Genomic DNA, 16,222 nt, shown 5'->3' on the forward strand with positions numbered 1-16,222 from the left:
CAAGGTGGGACCCAGGCGTCCGGGCCCCCCCTCCTTGGTGCACGGGGACCCAGGCGTCCGGGCAGGATGGGACCCAGGCGTCCGGGCCCCCCATCCTTGGTGCACGGGGACCCAGGTGTCCAGGCAGGATGGGACCCGGGTGTCTAGCTAAGATGGGACCCAGGTGTCAGGGCAGGATGGGACCCAGGGTCCGGGCCCCCTCCCTGCCTCCCTCCCTCCCCCCCCCCAATCCCGGCACACGGGGACCCAGGGGTCCGGCCCCCTCCCTGCCTCCCTCCCTCCCACCCCCCCAACCCCGGCACACGGGGACCCAGGGGTCCGGGCCCCCTCCCTGCCTCCCTCCCTCCCCCCCCCCCCAACCCCAGCACGCGGGGACCCAGGGGTCCGGGCCCCCCTCCCTGCCTCCCTCCCTCCCCCCCCCCAACCCCGGCACGCGGGGACCCAGGGGTCCGGGCCCCCTCCCTCCCTCCCTCCCTCCCTCCCCCCCCCCCCAACCCCGGCACACGGGGGACCCAGGCGTCCGGGCCCCCTCCCTGCCTCCTCCCTCCCTCCCCCCAACCCCGGCACGCGGGGACCCAGGGGTCCGGGCCCCCTCCCTGCCTCCCTCCCTCCCTCCCCCCCCAACCCCGGCACACGGGGACCCAGGCGTCCGGGCCCCCCTCCCTGCCTCCCTCCCTCCCTCCCCCCCCCAACCCCGGCACACGGGGGACCCAGGCGTCCGGGCCCCCTCCCTCCCTCCCTCCCCTCCCCCCCCCCCCCCCCCAACCCCGGCACACGGGGACCCAGGGGTCCGGGCCCCCTCCTGCCTCCCTCCCTCCCTCCCCCCCAACCCCGGCACGCGGGGACCCAGGGGTCCGGGCCCCCTCCCTGCCTCCCTCCCTCCCTCCCCCCCCAACCCCGGCACACGGGGACCCAGGCGTCCGGGCCCCCTCCCTGCCTCCCTCCCTCCCTCCCCCCCCAACCCCGGCACACGGGGACCCAGGCGTCCGGGCCCCCTCCCTCCCTCCCTCCCCCCCCCCCCAACCCCGGCACACGGGACCCAGGGGTCCGGCCCCCTCCCTGCCTCCCTCCCTCCCTCCCCCCCAACCCCGGCACACGGGGACCCAGGGGTCCGGGCCCCCTCCCTGCCTCCCTCCCTCCCCCCCCCCAACCCCAGCACGCGGGGACCCAGGGGTCCGGGCCCCCTCCCTCCCTCCCTCCCCCCCCCCAACCCCGGCACACAGAGACCCAGGGTCCGGGCCCCCTCCCTCCCTCCCTCCCCCCCCCCCCAACCCCAACCCCGGCACACGGGGACCCAGGGGTCCGGACCCCCTCCCTGCCTCCCTCCCTCCCCCCCCCCAACCCCGGCACACGGGGACCCAGGGGTCCGGACCCCCTCCCTGCCTCCCTCCCTCCCCCCCCCCAACCCCGGCACGCGGGGACCCAGGGGTCCGGGCCCCCCGTTCTTGGTGCACAGGGACCCAGGTGTCCGGGCAGGATGGGACCCAGGTGTCTAGCTAAGATGGGACCCAGGTATCTGGGCGGGGTGGGACCCAGGGGTCCGGGCCCCCTCCCTGCCTCCCTCCCTCCCTCCCCCCCAACCCCGGCACGCGGGGACCCAGGGGTCCGGACCCCCTCCTGCCTCCCTCCCTCCCTCCCCCCCCCCCCCCCAACCCCGGCACGCGGGGACCCAGGGGTCCGGGCCCCCTCCCTGCCTCCCTCCCTCCCTCCCGCCACCCCCCCCCCAACCCCGGCACGCGGGGACCAGGGGTCCGGGCCCCGGCAGGCGGTGGAAGCGGCGCAGCTGGCCGAGGACCTGCGGGCGCAGGGGAGCACGTGCAGGCCCGGCTGCGCGAGCTGCAGGCCTGCGCCGCCGAGAACCGCGCCGCCAAGGACAAGGAGTCGCTCAGCCTCAAGCGGGCCAGGTGGGGCAGGGGCCCTGCGGGGTGCTCTGTGGGGTGTTATAGGGTGGCTGGGGGCCCTGGGTGGTGACTAAGGGGCTCTGTGGGGTAGCTCGTGGGCTATATGGGTGCTATAAGGTGGCCGGGGTCTCGGTGGGGTGTCCAAGAGGCTCTGTGGGGTAGCTAGTGGGCCGTATGGGGTGCTGTGAGGTGGCCAGGGGACTCTGTGGGTGATCGAGAGGCTTTGTGGGGTGCTGTGGGGTGCTATGGGTAGCCAGTGGGCCGTATGGGGTGCTATGAGGTAGCCAGGGTGCTTGTGGGGTGACCAAGGGGCTCTATGGGGTGCTATGGGGTAGCTAGTGGGCTCTATGGGGTGCAATGAAGTGGCCAGGGGACTCTATGGGGTGATCGAGAGGCTTTGTGGGGTGCTATGGGGTAGCCAGTGGGACATACAAGGTGCAATGAGGCAGCCAGGAGCTCTGTGGGGTGCTATAGGGAAGCCAGTGAGCCATATGGGGTGCTACAAGGTGGTCCTATGGGGTGACCAAGAGGCTTTGTGGAGTGCTGTGGGGTAGCCAGTGGGCTGTATGGGTGCACTCAGGTGGCCAGGGGGCTCTATGGGGTGATCAGGAGGCTTTGTGAGGTGCTGTGGGGTGGCTGGAGGCCCTGTGTGGTGGCTAAAGAGCTCTGTGGGGTGCTGTGGGGTAGCCAGCAGGCCATATGGGGGCTACGAGGTGGCCAGGGAGCTCTATGAGTGACCAAGGGGCTCTATGGGGGGATCAGGGGGTGCTGTGGGTTGACCAAGGAGCCTTAAGGGGTAAGAAAGGGCTCTGTGGGATGCTATGGGGTGACCAAGGGGCTCTCTGGGGTGGCTAGGGGATTCCATGAGGTGGATGTGGGGCTCTGTGGGGTGACCAAGAACTTTATGGGGTGCCTAAGGAGCTCTGTGGGGCAGCTGAAAAGCTCTAGCGGACTCTGTAGGGAGGCTGGGAGCCTGATGGGGTGGCCTGGAGGCCCCATGAGGTGGCTGTGGGAGTCTCGGAGGCCCTGTGGGGCTCTGGGAGGTTCTGTAGGGTGTTAGGAGGCACTGTGGGGCTCAGGGATGTCCTATGGGGACATGGCCGGGGGGCTTTGGGAGGTCCCATGGGTCTCTGGGATGTCCTATAGGGTGGCCCTGGGGCTCTAGGAGGTCCTGTGGGGCTTTGGGAGATCCCATGGGTCTCTGGGATGTCCTATAGGGTGGCCCTGGGTTGGCCCTGGGGCTCTAGGAGGTCCTGTGGGGCTCTGGGAGGTCCTATGGGTCTCTGGGATGTCCTATAGGGTGGCCTTGGGTTAGCCCTGGGGCTCTCGGAGGTCCTGTGGGGCTCTGGGAGGTCCCATGGGTCTCTAGGATGTCCTATAGGGTGGCCCTGGGTTGGCCATGGGGCTCTGGGAGGTCCCATCGGGTGCCTGTTGCACGCTATGGGGCAGGTGTGGGGCTCTAGGGGATGTCCGTGGTGCTCTGGGATCTCCTGAGATGCTCAGGAAGCTCCTGAAAGGTGGCCACAGGGTAGCCGTGGGGCTCAAGGAGGTGCTGTGGGGTGGCCATGGGGGCTGGGACGGGGGGGTTGGTTGGGGGGCAAGGGGGCCCGGCCGTGGGGCAGCTCGCCGAGCCCCCCCGCCCCGGCAGGAGGAGCTGTCGCGGCTGCGGCGCAAGCTGGAGAAGCAACGCAAGGTGGAGGTGTACGCCGACGCCGACCAGATCCTCCAGGAGGAGATCAAGGAGTACCGGGTGCGTGGGGCGGCCCCCCGGGGGTCGGGGGGGGTGGGTGGGGAACACCCCGCGCCACGCTATGGGGCTGACCCCCATCATCTCCCCCCCCCCCCCCCGACAACAGGCCCGCCTCACCTGCCCCTGCTGCAACGCCCGCAAGAAGGACGCCGTCCTCACCAAGTGCTTCCACGTCTTCTGCTTCGAGTGCGTCAAGAGCCGCTACGACACCCGCCAGCGCAAGTGCCCCAAGTGCAACGCCGCCTTCGGCGCCCACGACTTCCACCGCGTCTACATCAGCTGAGCCCCCACCCACCCCACCCCGCCGCCGCCCCACGGCGGGGACCCCCGCCCTCCCACCCCGCCCCACGGCGGGTGTCTCCGCCCCCGGCCCCCTTTCCTCGCTTCCCGCCTTCCAGTAAAGCGCTTGGAGCCGCAGCTGCGTGTGGCCTTGTCTCGAGGGCGTCTGGCGGTGGGGTGGGGGTTGTCCATGGTGGGGGGGGGGGGGGTCTGGAGTCCAGGAGGGGCCCAGGTGTCCGGGCGGAGAGGGCATCGTTCTGCCCGCCGCCTTCCCCAGCGACAGCCGCTGGGCAAAGCCATAGAGAGCAGGCTAAGAGGTACCAGAGGGGCCACCTGCTGGCGACCATAGAGAGGGAGCTGCGTTGGGCGGGGGGAGGAGGGGGAAGGACACCATAGAGATGGGTGAGGAGGATGCAGGCGGGTCCCTCCCCCACCCCCCAACACACACACACCATAGAGAGCTGGAGGGCCCATCCCAGAGCGTCCCTCCACAGGGAGACCGTAGAGAGATGCAGAGACCATAGAGAAGCGAGCTGGAGGCTGGGCCCAGCTTGACCATGGAGATGAGGGACGTGGTCCCTGATGGTGAGGAGGAGGAGGAGGAGGAGGAAGGGGAGGAGGGAACCCACCCCTGGGAGTTTTCCCGGGGGGGAAATAAGGGGGATAACGGGCCGAGACGGCCCCGTGAGGACGCCCGGAGGCTCCCAGCTCCTTTTTATACTCTATATCGATCCTTCTTCTTATCAAAACCATCCGGTGCCACCTCTGGCCCTGAGACCCGGAGCCACCTCGCTGCCAGCCCCTGCCTGACCTGAGGAGGACCTCAGGTGGAGCTTCCCGTGGGTCAGGTCGGTGCCCGTCGCCTCTTGGCACCGATGAAAAGCGTCCGGCCCAATCCCCTTGGCGCCCTCCCATCAGGTATTTCTGGACGTTGGTAAGATCCGCTCTGGGTCTTCTCCAGGCTGAAGAGGCCCAGCTCGCGCAGCCGTTCCTCATGGGGCAGGTGGCTCCAGCCCTCTGATCATCCTCGTAGCCCTACGCTGGACTCTCTCCAGTAGCTCCATGTCTTTCTTGTACTGGGGAGCCCAGAACCGGACACAGTACTCGAGATGAGGCCTCCCCAGGGTTGAGGAGAGGGGATGGAGATGACATCCAGAAGGAGCTGTTCCATCACCTTTCCAGGGATGGAGATGAGGCTGACCGGCCTATAGTTGCCTGAAGTTCTCCAAGGCCTTGCAGCGGGCGCTGCCTCCCAACATCCACCGCCCGGGGCTTGGCCACTTCCCACCTCCAGGAAGCAGAGGAGTCCTCTCATGGGGGCTGATCATGCCACCTCTTGCCATTCGCTTGTGTCCCAATTTCCCGGAAAATGGGATCTCTTTGAGAACGTGGCTCATAGCTGTTTGAGGGGGGGACACTCCTCCGATCTCCTCCAACAGCCTTTGCAACTGTTCTCCAATGGCTGCATACTTGGCAGAAAATAACCAACCTCTAAGGTGTTACAGTTCCAAAGGTGTCGTAAAAGCAGGTGGACACCTGAAAGACAGGCACAGCATTCAGACCGTGCAGGAACATCCACAAGCTCCCTCCTGTTTGGACAGAGAGAAGTGCTAAAGCACACACAACCCCTGGGAAGAAGAGATTACTAACACCACTGCCTACACCAGCACTAGATTAATTTAGCAGCCTCAGTGGATCTGGACTCCCTAGCTGACTGCGAGCCGGCTGCAAGCTTCCACTTAGCAGCAAGTAGAAGGACAAATTCCATGTGCATGTTCACGAGAGAACATCATCCACAATTTAAACGTGGCAGGACTAACTCAGGGCGATGGGGTGGACTAGAGCTGGTGTCAGATGATGGGGAACATCTGCTTCTGCTTGATTAATTAGTTGCCTTTCTGTGTTGCTGTCGAGCTCTTCAGGGGTCAATCCCTCCTCTGGGCACACGTAACAAACCCAGGAGTTCCCCTCACCTCCAGCATCCAAGCCATGTGTCCTCTCTGGACCTGTCAGCTGCTCAGGTAGTGGTGACCTCCCAAGGGCACATACCCCTACCACAAAACTGCTGCTGGCCTATTGGCTTCAGGGAAGCATGTTGCAATAAAAATAAATACAAAAAACATTTTAAGGATCCTCTCCTGGGGACCTGCTACTCTGGCCCCATGGGCAGCTGCTGCCTCCTCATGGGGCGGCTCTCCTCAGAGTGAGGACCCCAGGGGCTCTGGTCACGGCAGGGACACAGTCCCCATGCAGAATGTCCCATCACAATGGCCTTGTAGGCACCATGCCACCACCGTCACACAGCCCTGCTGCTCCCCACATCACGGGGAACAGCGTGTTGGCGTCATAGCAAAGAGAAGTTCCACAGGGAAATGTGCAGGCCACCATTGCGGTGGCTTTGTGCCTTTGCAGAAGAGGTGCTTCCCAAATGTGAGGCAAACCTCGGAGAAAGCATGACCATGCTGCTTTGTAAACTCAACGTGCTGGTGACAGAGACTGGAATCGGTACTAGGCCGAAGATTGCAGGCTGTAGGTAGCCAGGGGCGGCCACGAGTCGAGGTCAAAGCCAATCAAGAGCAGGAAGACTAGCTCCATTCCTCCTAATCACTGTCTTAAGGCAGAAGAAAAAAGGAGTCCTGGAACTTTGTAGGTACTCCTCAAGTCCTGCCTGGCTCTCCAGTAGTTCAAATGGGGGAGATCTGGTCAGAAGTTGCAAAGTTTTCCAGTGGAAATGGCCATTTTCTTTGCTCTTTAGCTTGGACGTATAGGCAATCAAAAGAGCATTAGATAGTAATGCTTGCAAGCAAAGAAATGTGTAGCAGGCATTTACTCATGCTAATCGGGGACGCCTCTGCCTGACGCGTGCATCGGGCGGACGTGCTTCCCCTGCAGCTGCCTGTGCGTGTGCGAGAGAACAAAGTCTCTCTCTGAGCTAGATTCCTACAAGTAGAGTTTTCGTAGGACAAGTGTGGTCTGTGTGGGAGCAGGCCACGAGCTGCCTTGGGCCAGGGACAACTGTTCCCAGCCAGCTTTGAAAGACACGTGAGCAACCCTTCCCAGACAAAGTCCTCAGCTAGTCCGAGGAGCCCAGGGTGCCCTAGCTGAGGCATCTTTAAGAGAGACGGGCAGGTATTAGGAGCCAGAGGTGTGAGGAGAAGCTGCTGAGGAGACATGGAGGGAGAAACTGCTGAGGAGATATGCAGGTGGAAGTATGCTCTCGGGAAGAGGTGCTCCATGCCCAAAGGGTGCACCCCTGAGGGCCTGCAACCATTGGTTGTAGGCGACCAGTGCCGATGCAGGGAAAGCCCAAGGGACTGTGACGTGCAGAGCCGCTGGCTGCCCCCACAGCCGATGTGGGAGGCAGAGTAGCCAAGGCCTGACCGGCACCGCACCTTGGATTGCCTTGGGCTTTTGTCATTGACAGTGGGGCTGCCTCTGCGCTTGAGGAGCCACCCAGGGGCCTGCTGCCCGCTGGAGCCTGGGGCTCTGCAGAGGCTTTTGCTTGAGAGCTGCCAGAGGGACCTGCTGGGAAGAGGCAATACTTGCAGCAACTCGGAGAGGGCTGGCTTGCGTCTGTCCTAGGACCCTGCTGCTGAGCCCAGGCTGGGGCCCGGGAGCAGGTTGCATAGCTGGGGCCAGAGTGTTGGTGGCCATGGAATACCTGGGCTCGGTCACATCCCCTCCATCCAGAGCACTCAAGAGGCTAACCCTGTGCCCTCCCTCGCACAGGCAGTGGCAGAATAAGGGATTTACCACCAAGGCAGAATCCCATCCTCCCACAAGACCAGCATCCCCCTGCCCCGCATCCCGGTCCCTCTGCCTCTTTTTGGAAGGGGCAAGACCTCGTGGTCACTGTCTCTTCTGGGGTGTGGAGACTGAGGCCAGATGGAGGAAGAGCCTCCTGCATCTTCTAATAGAATGGGGCACTCCGGAAGAGTAACTGAAGCCTCCCACTCCACCTCGGAGGACTACCCACCATGTTCTGCCCTCGGGTCCCTCAGTGGCAGGGCAGAGCTCTTGAGACAAAAGGTGGGAAACTGCAGGGCTGAATTTGAAGCCGATTATTATAGAAACGGTCCAGAGCTTCACACCATCCCCTGCCACCCCCATCCACATGATACCTGAGCCCTGTGGAGAGTTTGGGATGTTTAAGGAGAGCTTCCTCTGTGTTTGGTGGCCCAGCAGAGCACTGCCATGGGCTGCTGGGAAGAGTGGACATTGTAGCACTCGCATGACGAGAGCCCAGCTCTTGTAGGGGCTGAGTTTTCTCCCTTGCTTCTGTCTCCCCAAAGAAAAGACACACACGGTGAAGAAACAGGGCTGCTTCTTTGGTGACAACGCAACAGAGGGGTGAACTGATGGAGCAGCACTGGGCAGGGGATGGGCCTGAGCACGGTAGCTGCCCTGCAGGCAAGGGGAGGTGCCCGGGACGAGCCCGGCTGCCCGGCACACAAAGCTGTGGGTCCTCAGGGAGCAGAGCAGCCTGGGATGAAATCTGCTGCTCTAGCTCTGCTCAGAGCAACATCCCAGAAGCAGGTTCCACCTGCCCCAGCTGCTGCGCAGCCGGTAGCTCAGGCCTTGTAGGTGAAATCCTGATGGGGACCTTTCCAGTAGAGGCCTCAGCAGCAGGCTGGTCTGTGTCGCCAGGGCACTGACGGAGCGATGGCTGTCATTCTGCAAAGGCTGAAGGGCTGGCAAAGGAAAGAGCAGAGATCCAGCCCCTGTGTCTGCAGAAACCCCAGGCGTTCTCCCCAGGCAGCACCAGCCCACCAGCCTTCCCATGACCACAAGGCAGCTGGGGGACCAACGGGGCAGCTAAGAGTTGCTGGTCAGGCTGCCCCAAGTGCCTTGAATGATTCCTCGCCTCTTCTCCCCTCACCTCTGCCACCTCCCCCGCACATACCCTTCCCCTCCGCAGAGGGACATAGGGCCCTCTTTGCCTGGTGCTGCACAAGGGAGTGGAGCACACTTCTCGGGCACCTTCCCCCACCCCCAGCAGCCCACAGAACACCACGCTGCCCACACTCACCCTTGCAGATAGCCAGCAGCTTATCCTCGCTCTGGGGCCTCACATGCTGCGCGGCGAGCCCTAGGTACACAAAGCCCATCACTCCTCGTGCTCCCCAGCATGCTCCCAGCAGCACAGCTCCCCTCCACCCCGCCAGCCTGGCCACATGCCCTCCTCCCTTTGGGCAGGTCTGACCCTGTGCAGCACAGTGCAACCACCGAGGAGGGTGTGTGGCACCAGAGAGAGCTCCCATCAGCCTGTCCATGTGGGCAAGGATGGGAGAGGGAGACACGGAGCCCCTGGGTGCTCAGGCCAGCACCCAGCAGTCGGGGCTGCAGGCACCCAAGGGTTCAGAGGGCGGCCCCAAGGGTTGTGGCTCACCGATGAACCTCACGGCCACCTCTCGCAAGGATGCCTGAGGGTCCTGCAGGTATGGCAGGCTCTGGCTCACGTACTCCTCTGCTCTGCTCCTGTACCGTGCCAGCTGGAGAGAGCACAAGGGTACAGGGATGACACAGACCCTCCCCAGTAGGTTCGGCCCAGCCCTCCTCCCAGGGATACCCTCCCCATCCCTCCCGTGCCAGGACAGTCACAGCTCCCAGCCAGGAGCCCCGTGCTGATGAGGTGCGAAGGCAGCACAGGACCGGAGCGTGGTCGGGAGGCGCTGAGAGCCCCCTGTGCTGCTGCCAGCCCCAGCGTGAGCAGGTTGCCCATCAGCCTGCAAGAGTCAGTGAGGGCAGAGGGGCCTGGAGAAGAGCGCGTCAGGGCTGTGCGCTCAAGGAGCAGCTCCAGGCTGCAGCTCTGGGCTGCAGCAGTGGGCGAGGGGCAGAGCTGTGTGCCACGGTGCCCCATACCCTGTGCGTGAGGACAAGGCCTCAGCTGGCCCGGGCCCTTGGGGACTTTGGGGCTTTGCTTACCATGCACTCGCTGATCTTCCACGTCTGCCCTGTTTTTGTCAGATACCTGAGCCGCTCCCAGTGCAGGAGTTGGGCTGCTTCAAGGAGGGTCTCCTGAGAGGCCTGCCAAATAGCAGAGACGGGGAGATGCCACCACAGCCCAGCCCCTTTGGGGAAGGTGTAGCCAGGGAAAGGAACAACCCCCAGCTGAAGGCTGTGGTGGGTCTGAGGCAGAGAGGGCAGCTCTGCACTGTCCTCTGGGATGCAGGAGGCCAGCGACACACATTCAGAGGTGTGGAGGCCCACCCGTGGGGCGTCAGCATCCACCCCCTGAATCACTGCTGCTGTCAGAAGTCCCACCTGGGCCACTCGCCGTGCCTCATCACTCAAATGAAAGAAGAGAGGCAGCAGGCTCCTCTGCACATCCTTCTTCATCCTCCATTTGTCACTCCACACCAGAGTCTCCATGATGTCTTTGAAGAGGAGCATGGAGAGCTCTCGCACCCGGCTGGCCTCCTGGACAGAGAGAAGAGGGCAGAGGAGACCTCGGCAATGGTCGTGGCAGCCGGCCATGAGCAGGGGTGCCCCAGCAAGGCGCCTCCTCCTCTCTGTGCGGAGCTGTCCCCGAGCCCAGCAGAAGGGCAGAGCTGGGGCTCTGCTGAGCAGGCTGCTGCTGAGGAAGCTGGGGCAGAGGGCTGTCCTGCAGAGGCAGCACACGCTCTCCCAGGCCCTCGGTGCCTCTCCCTCCACATGGGACGTTCTTTCTCTCGCCCTGGGGTTGCTCAGGTCCTCCCAGCAGAACTGCATGGACAGGGGCAGCCTGTGCCTGGGCTCAGCTCTGCTCCTGGCTCTTGGTTTACCTCCGCCCTAAGCCGCAGCAAGAGCAGCAAGGGCTCATCACGGTACGGAGCGGCTGGGAGTGCAGCGGACAGTGGCCTGAGCACAGCACTTGCTGACAGTTCCCAGGACTCGTGGCGGGAGGTACACATTCCCCCACCAGTGGGCACAGCGGAGAGGGACACATCACACCTGCGGCCATGTACAAATGTGCGGCAGAGCCCTGGGCTCTCCTGCCGGCCTTACATCATCAAAGAGGGGCAGGAGCATCTCCATCAGCTGCAGGGTACTGGGGTGGGCTCTCTGCCTCTCCATGTAGCGGAAGATGTTCCTCAGCACCATCAGCACTTTCACCCTGCTGTCCCTGTCGGCATCCTGCAGGCACTTCATGAAGTCTGGCAGCAGCGAGTGCATTTTTCTTGCCTGCAAGAAGCACAGAATACCCTTTTTGTGGGGCAACGATGGCCTGCCCTGGCAAAAACTCTCTCTGACACAGCCGGGATGTGCCTGTACCAGGAGCCCTTTCAGGCAGGCACTGGTGCCTTTCTCCTGGTGCTGCACAGCCAATGGCCTGGCCTGAAACATGCCGGACTGAGGAAGAAGGCAGCTGGAGGAGCTGGGACCTGCTAGCACACCTCTCATTGCCCACAAAGTCCAAGACACTGCCTTACTCCTTGCCTTCTGCCCACCCCCACGCTGTCACACAAGTGTGTGTGTATGTCCCCTACTCACCATCGTGGGTCTCTCAGACGCTGTGATGAGGCCTCTGAGCACCAGCCAATGCATCACTGGGGAGCGATGTGGCAGATACCTCTGCAAGAGGTTGAGGACACGGTCCCCCTCCTTGGCGAAGTCAGTGCAGACCAGCAGCTGGAACACACGTCATGAGAGAGGGACAGAGCCTACAGCGCTCCCTTGCAGCACGAGGCCATGCTCGGTCCCACCGACAGCCAAGAGCAGGGTGCTCCATGGCCCTCCAAAGCCTGTCCTGCGGGTAGCTGTGACCACAGGCAGCCTGCGTGGCCCCTCAACCCAAGCCCTGGGCCCCAGGGTACACCATGCAGATCGCCCGCCTGCTCTTCCGCCCTCTGAACCCTCTGCAGCCTCTTGTGCTCCTGCCTTTGAGGAGCAATTGAACAGCGAGAGCTGGCACCAGGGAGGCACAAAACGCAGAGAGTTACAGGGGTTACCCCCCAGCAGCCACGGACCACAGCCAGGGGGGCTAACACCAGCGCAGGACAGGCACTGCGTATCGTCAGGTCTACCTCAGTGAAGAAGGCCATGGCCGGGATCTCCTGAAACTGGTCCTCCCTGTGGAGCAGCACTGCCAGCTGGTTGAAGATCCAGCACTGGTCAAGCGTTGGAATCTTCCTGATCTCTCTAGCAGGGGGAAGGAGGCTCTGTCAGTATGCAGCCGATCCCGCAGACCTCTTCTGCGATTGCACCGCTAAAGTCTAGCTGCTGCCCCACAGGCCAGGACGTGCAGGGCAAGGCCACAGTGGCATTCCACTGGCGCAGCCAGTGGCAGCTGCTCACCCAGTGGCCGTCTCTCCCCACCGCACACCACCTCTGCAGAGCCAGTGTGGCATCCTCAGGCTCCCTTTGGTGGCAGAGCACAAAGACACCCTTCCCACCACCAAGTCAGGGCCTGTCCACACATCCCATTTCCTGCCCATGCGGGAGGCTTGTCCCCATGGGCTCCTCCCGTGCACATGGCCCTGTGCATCTTGCCCCTTTCCTGGTTAACCCTCTCCAGTAGAGCTGCATACAGACAGAGCCATGGCACTCTGCGTGGCCTGAGCCCAGTCGCTAAGGGAGGAGACTCCAGGTCCCCGGGAGGTGACTGGTCCCACCAGGCACCCTCTCTCACCCTTGCTAACACCAGCTGCTGCCCCAGCAGGCGGTCCTGGCACGCCTGGGGACTCCCTGGCACCTCAGAGGAAGGGGACTGTGTTGTGTAGAGCTGGGCAAAGAGGACTCTCACCTGGCCAGTAAAATGACTCCCAAGTGGAGAGTGTCAGGGCTGAGAAGCATGTCCCAGCCTCCCTTCGTCCTGAGGACCAGGGCTTGGTGTTCGTAGCCAGCGCAGCAGAACAAAGCTGCCATGGTCTGCACTGCTGAGCTGTGTGCAGAGCAAAGGCTGGCTCATACCGGCAGCCTGGCCCTGGCTCCAGGTCCAAGGGAGGGACGAGGGGACGGGGATGGAGCACCTGACAGGGCTGGTGGGAGCGGATGGGTCCCATCGGTGGCATTCCCTCCGGAAGATCGCAATGTCCTGCGGCGTGAGCTCTGCTGTGAAGCCAATTTGGAAGAGCAGCGCCAGGCAGAGGTGGGAGAAAAATGTCTTCACCACCTGTGAGCAGCTGCACTGCTGGAGGAGCTCATAGAGTGCCCTGGTTGCCTACAGAAAACACGCAGAAATGGTTCTCACTGCAGAGACGTCCCTGTTGCGCTGCCAGAGCCTGTCCTGCTGGCAGTGGCCCCAGGGTGCTGTGTGCACGTACTACGAGGCGCTCATGGATCATGGGCAGATGGAGAGGGCACAGAGGGCTCTGCCGCTTGCCCCAGACAGGTGAGCAGAGCCCTGGGGGTGAGGGAGGTCTCATCCAGTAACTCACGGCCAGGGGAAGGATGCGGGTTCTGTCCCTGACGCTGGTGAGCGGTTTGCGCAGTGGCCGCTCCACCAGCATCTTGAGGAGCTCCCACAGCACCTTCTTCGACGTGCTGGGCTTGGAGACCATTGCCCTCCACGTGGCCACAGTGACGCTGCAAGCCTCGGCAGTTCTGTCATCAGGGCTGCCCCGGCCACAGCTCTGTGGCCTGGCCAAGCGGCTGAGGGTGCAGACAGAGGCCACAAACTTCAGCTGCTGAGCTTCTTCCTGACAGCGGGGAGGAGAGAGACAAAACAGAGAGCATGAGACGGCGGGAGGCTCGGCCAGTGGTAGCAGGGTGCAGCCCGAGTGGCAATGTCTGTAGTTACCCTTCCTCTGCCTGTGAGAAAGGCCTGGATGCACGCCAGGGCTTCCTGCTCCTCTCTCCGCACGTCGGAGCAGCTGGTGGCAGAAGCCCCTTGCCCTGAGAAAGAAAGAGCAGGAGAGCTGTGGGGGCTGGCAGGAGGCAGCAGAGGTGGGTGGCAGAGCTGTGCCCTCTGTGCAGCCACGCTGCCTGCTGCACGGACTCCAGCTCCCCTGCGCTTGTCGGGGCTGAGAGGTGCCCGACAGCTCGTGCGTGATTCTGGAGCACAGTGACCTGGGGAAACAGCCCAGGGGTGCCGGGATCAGGAACTCGCTGCGAGACGGGCAGGCAAGGTCCCTGCCCCGCAGCATCGCTGCCCCTCCCAGCCTGTGCCGCAGAGCGGGAGCCGGGTCCCCTCTGCTCCTCTCCTTCCTGGAAGGATGCTGTGCCAGGCCGGCCCCCGAGCACACAGCAGGCCCAGGCATGCCGGCACCGCGGTGCCCCCAGGGCTCTGGGGACACCCCCCCCCCAGCCTGCCATGGAGGGGAGAGCGTGCGGCAGAGTGGGGTGGTCTTGCAGCCCCCATCCCTGCCCAGCTGCATGGTGCCACTCACTCACCCATCTGCAGAGGCTGAGGCACGCACACGCCGGGGAGCTGTGTCTGGGAGCCGATCTCCTGGGGAGCTCCATCTTCCCTGTCCTTCTCCCAGGCCACCCTGGGGTTGCTGGGGGGTCTCTCAGCCATCCTGTGGGAAGGAGAGGAGGTGCTGAGCGTTGGGGAAGGGGGAGCCTGCGCTCAGGCCTGGCCGCATCTCTGTGTCGCCACAGTGGGCAGACAGTGGTCCTAAAGGAGGCTGTGCAGGCACACGGGGCAACAGTTTTTCAGCAAGCAGCAAATGCCCTGGAAAAGGCCTCTTGGGGGCCCTCCAGAAACACCGGCATCACCTGGCTGCAGTGGGCAAGGGACCAACATCAGAAATCAGGCACGTGGCTGTGCCTTTCCCAGACGAAGGGCTTCGCTGGGCAGATGCCAACACATTTTGCCAAGGCACCGCTTCCAGGAGTGCCTCTTACAAGCAAAGCCAGTGGGGGTGATGCCAGCAATCCCGGAGTGTCCTTGCCTTCCCCTGGCTGTGCTGGGCCATGGAGCCCAAGCCAGGCCCAACCATGGGGCCAGGCTGCTCCCAGGCAGCCCCTCCCAGAGCCAGAGCAGGTGATGCTGGTGTCTCCCCGGTGCTCCTGGTGGCGGGTCCCAGCCCTTCCTGGGACACCTTGACCCTGCAGAGCTAGTGGTGGCTGTGGACACCATTGTCCCAGCCCCGCATCACCACCTCCCCCCACCCGCTCGGCCACCCTGGACCCCAGGCAAATGGCACCCCTCTTGTCTTACACAGAGTGGGACCTGGGGAGGCCTCAGGAAAACGCCTCGGTCCCATGGGGCTGCCCGAGGGCTGCAGGGAAAGGCGTGGGCTGCGCTCAGGGTCCTCCTCCACGAGTCCTGCGCACTGCTGCCCTGTCCTGTCCTCCTGCACACTGCGGGACTGAGGCCATGCCAGCACCTGACTGTGACACGGGGAGATGTCACAGGAGCACAGTCACCAAGGGCTCTGCCATCCCTGGGCAGCCTCCGCCTGCCCCCTGCTCCCCACAGACCCTTCTCATGCACCAGTTCACTTGTCGGGGCTCAGGTCCCCTAAACCCCTCCGTCTGCCCCACGAGCATGCACTTGGGGCTCTGCTGCTCAACAGAGCCCTTGACTGCTTTCCTGGGTGCCCCCAGGCCCCACAGAGTGGACACTGTCAACCCAAAGTGAGCACCTGGGGACAAAGTGCTCTAGGCTCACCCTAAGAGAGCACAAAGCCAGTGTGACACCAGTTCACCAGTTGACTCGGTGCTACTTCTTTACTTGGGCAAGTTTTCTTTCAACTCCCACCACCGACGCTGTCTCTGCAAAAAGGAAGGTGCATGCTTTTCTTCCTGACTTAGATGGACCATTCCAAAATGCCCAACGGGGGTTGAGCCTGGGGTTAGTTATAACACGAAAGGTGAGCACTGCAGAGGCTCTTGCCTTTGCGTAGACCCCCATCATTCCGAAAGGCTATGTTGTCCAGGCGCTTCACCAGAAGATTTCTTTAAGGCACGTGAAAGCATGCGGTTGTGTTGTGGAGCTTTCAATTTATCCTAGGTTGGCTTTCAAACCTACTGCTTTTCGAGAATGAAGCATGGGGCTTTCACAGCCCAATGAAGGGCTGGCTCACTGCCCATGTCTGATCTACAGCAGGACAATGACTTTTGCCAAGATATTGTGACCTTGCTCCTCATCTCATCCACAGAGTGTTCTTCTGTGGAGCAGTCTCAAATGCCTTAAGGAAGAAGGCTGACTAGAGAGGTGCTTCTGTGTGCCACTTTCCCTCTAAATCCCATCTCACAGCAGCAGTAGCTAGCTGACAAGAATGGTGGGTTTTCACGTGAGACCATCAATTTTTTGGCAAAGCAACAGACCTCTACCAGCCCTTTGGCAACAGTGGGACAGCTTGCACAACTTACTCTTGCACTCCTCCTTGCTCCGGCCCAGAGAAACCCCAGCCAGCGCCAG

At 63.1% G+C, this 16,222-nt stretch overlaps 1 long non-coding RNA gene across 1 annotated transcript; it reads left to right on the forward strand.

The window, feature by feature from the left end:
- Nucleotides 1–3,550: 3,550 nt before the first annotated feature.
- On the forward strand, nucleotides 3,551–4,068 carry LOC134154369 (uncharacterized). Its single transcript, XR_009961358.1, has 2 exons — nucleotides 3,551–3,651; nucleotides 3,758–4,068. It is a non-coding gene; the product is annotated as an uncharacterized LOC134154369 (long non-coding RNA).
- The last annotated feature ends 12,154 nt before the right edge of the window (nucleotides 4,069–16,222 follow it).

The sequence above is a fragment of the Rhea pennata genome, unplaced genomic scaffold, assembly GCF_028389875.1.
Source record: "Rhea pennata isolate bPtePen1 unplaced genomic scaffold, bPtePen1.pri scaffold_26, whole genome shotgun sequence".
In the NCBI taxonomy this organism is placed as follows: Eukaryota; Metazoa; Chordata; class Aves; order Rheiformes; family Rheidae; genus Rhea; species Rhea pennata.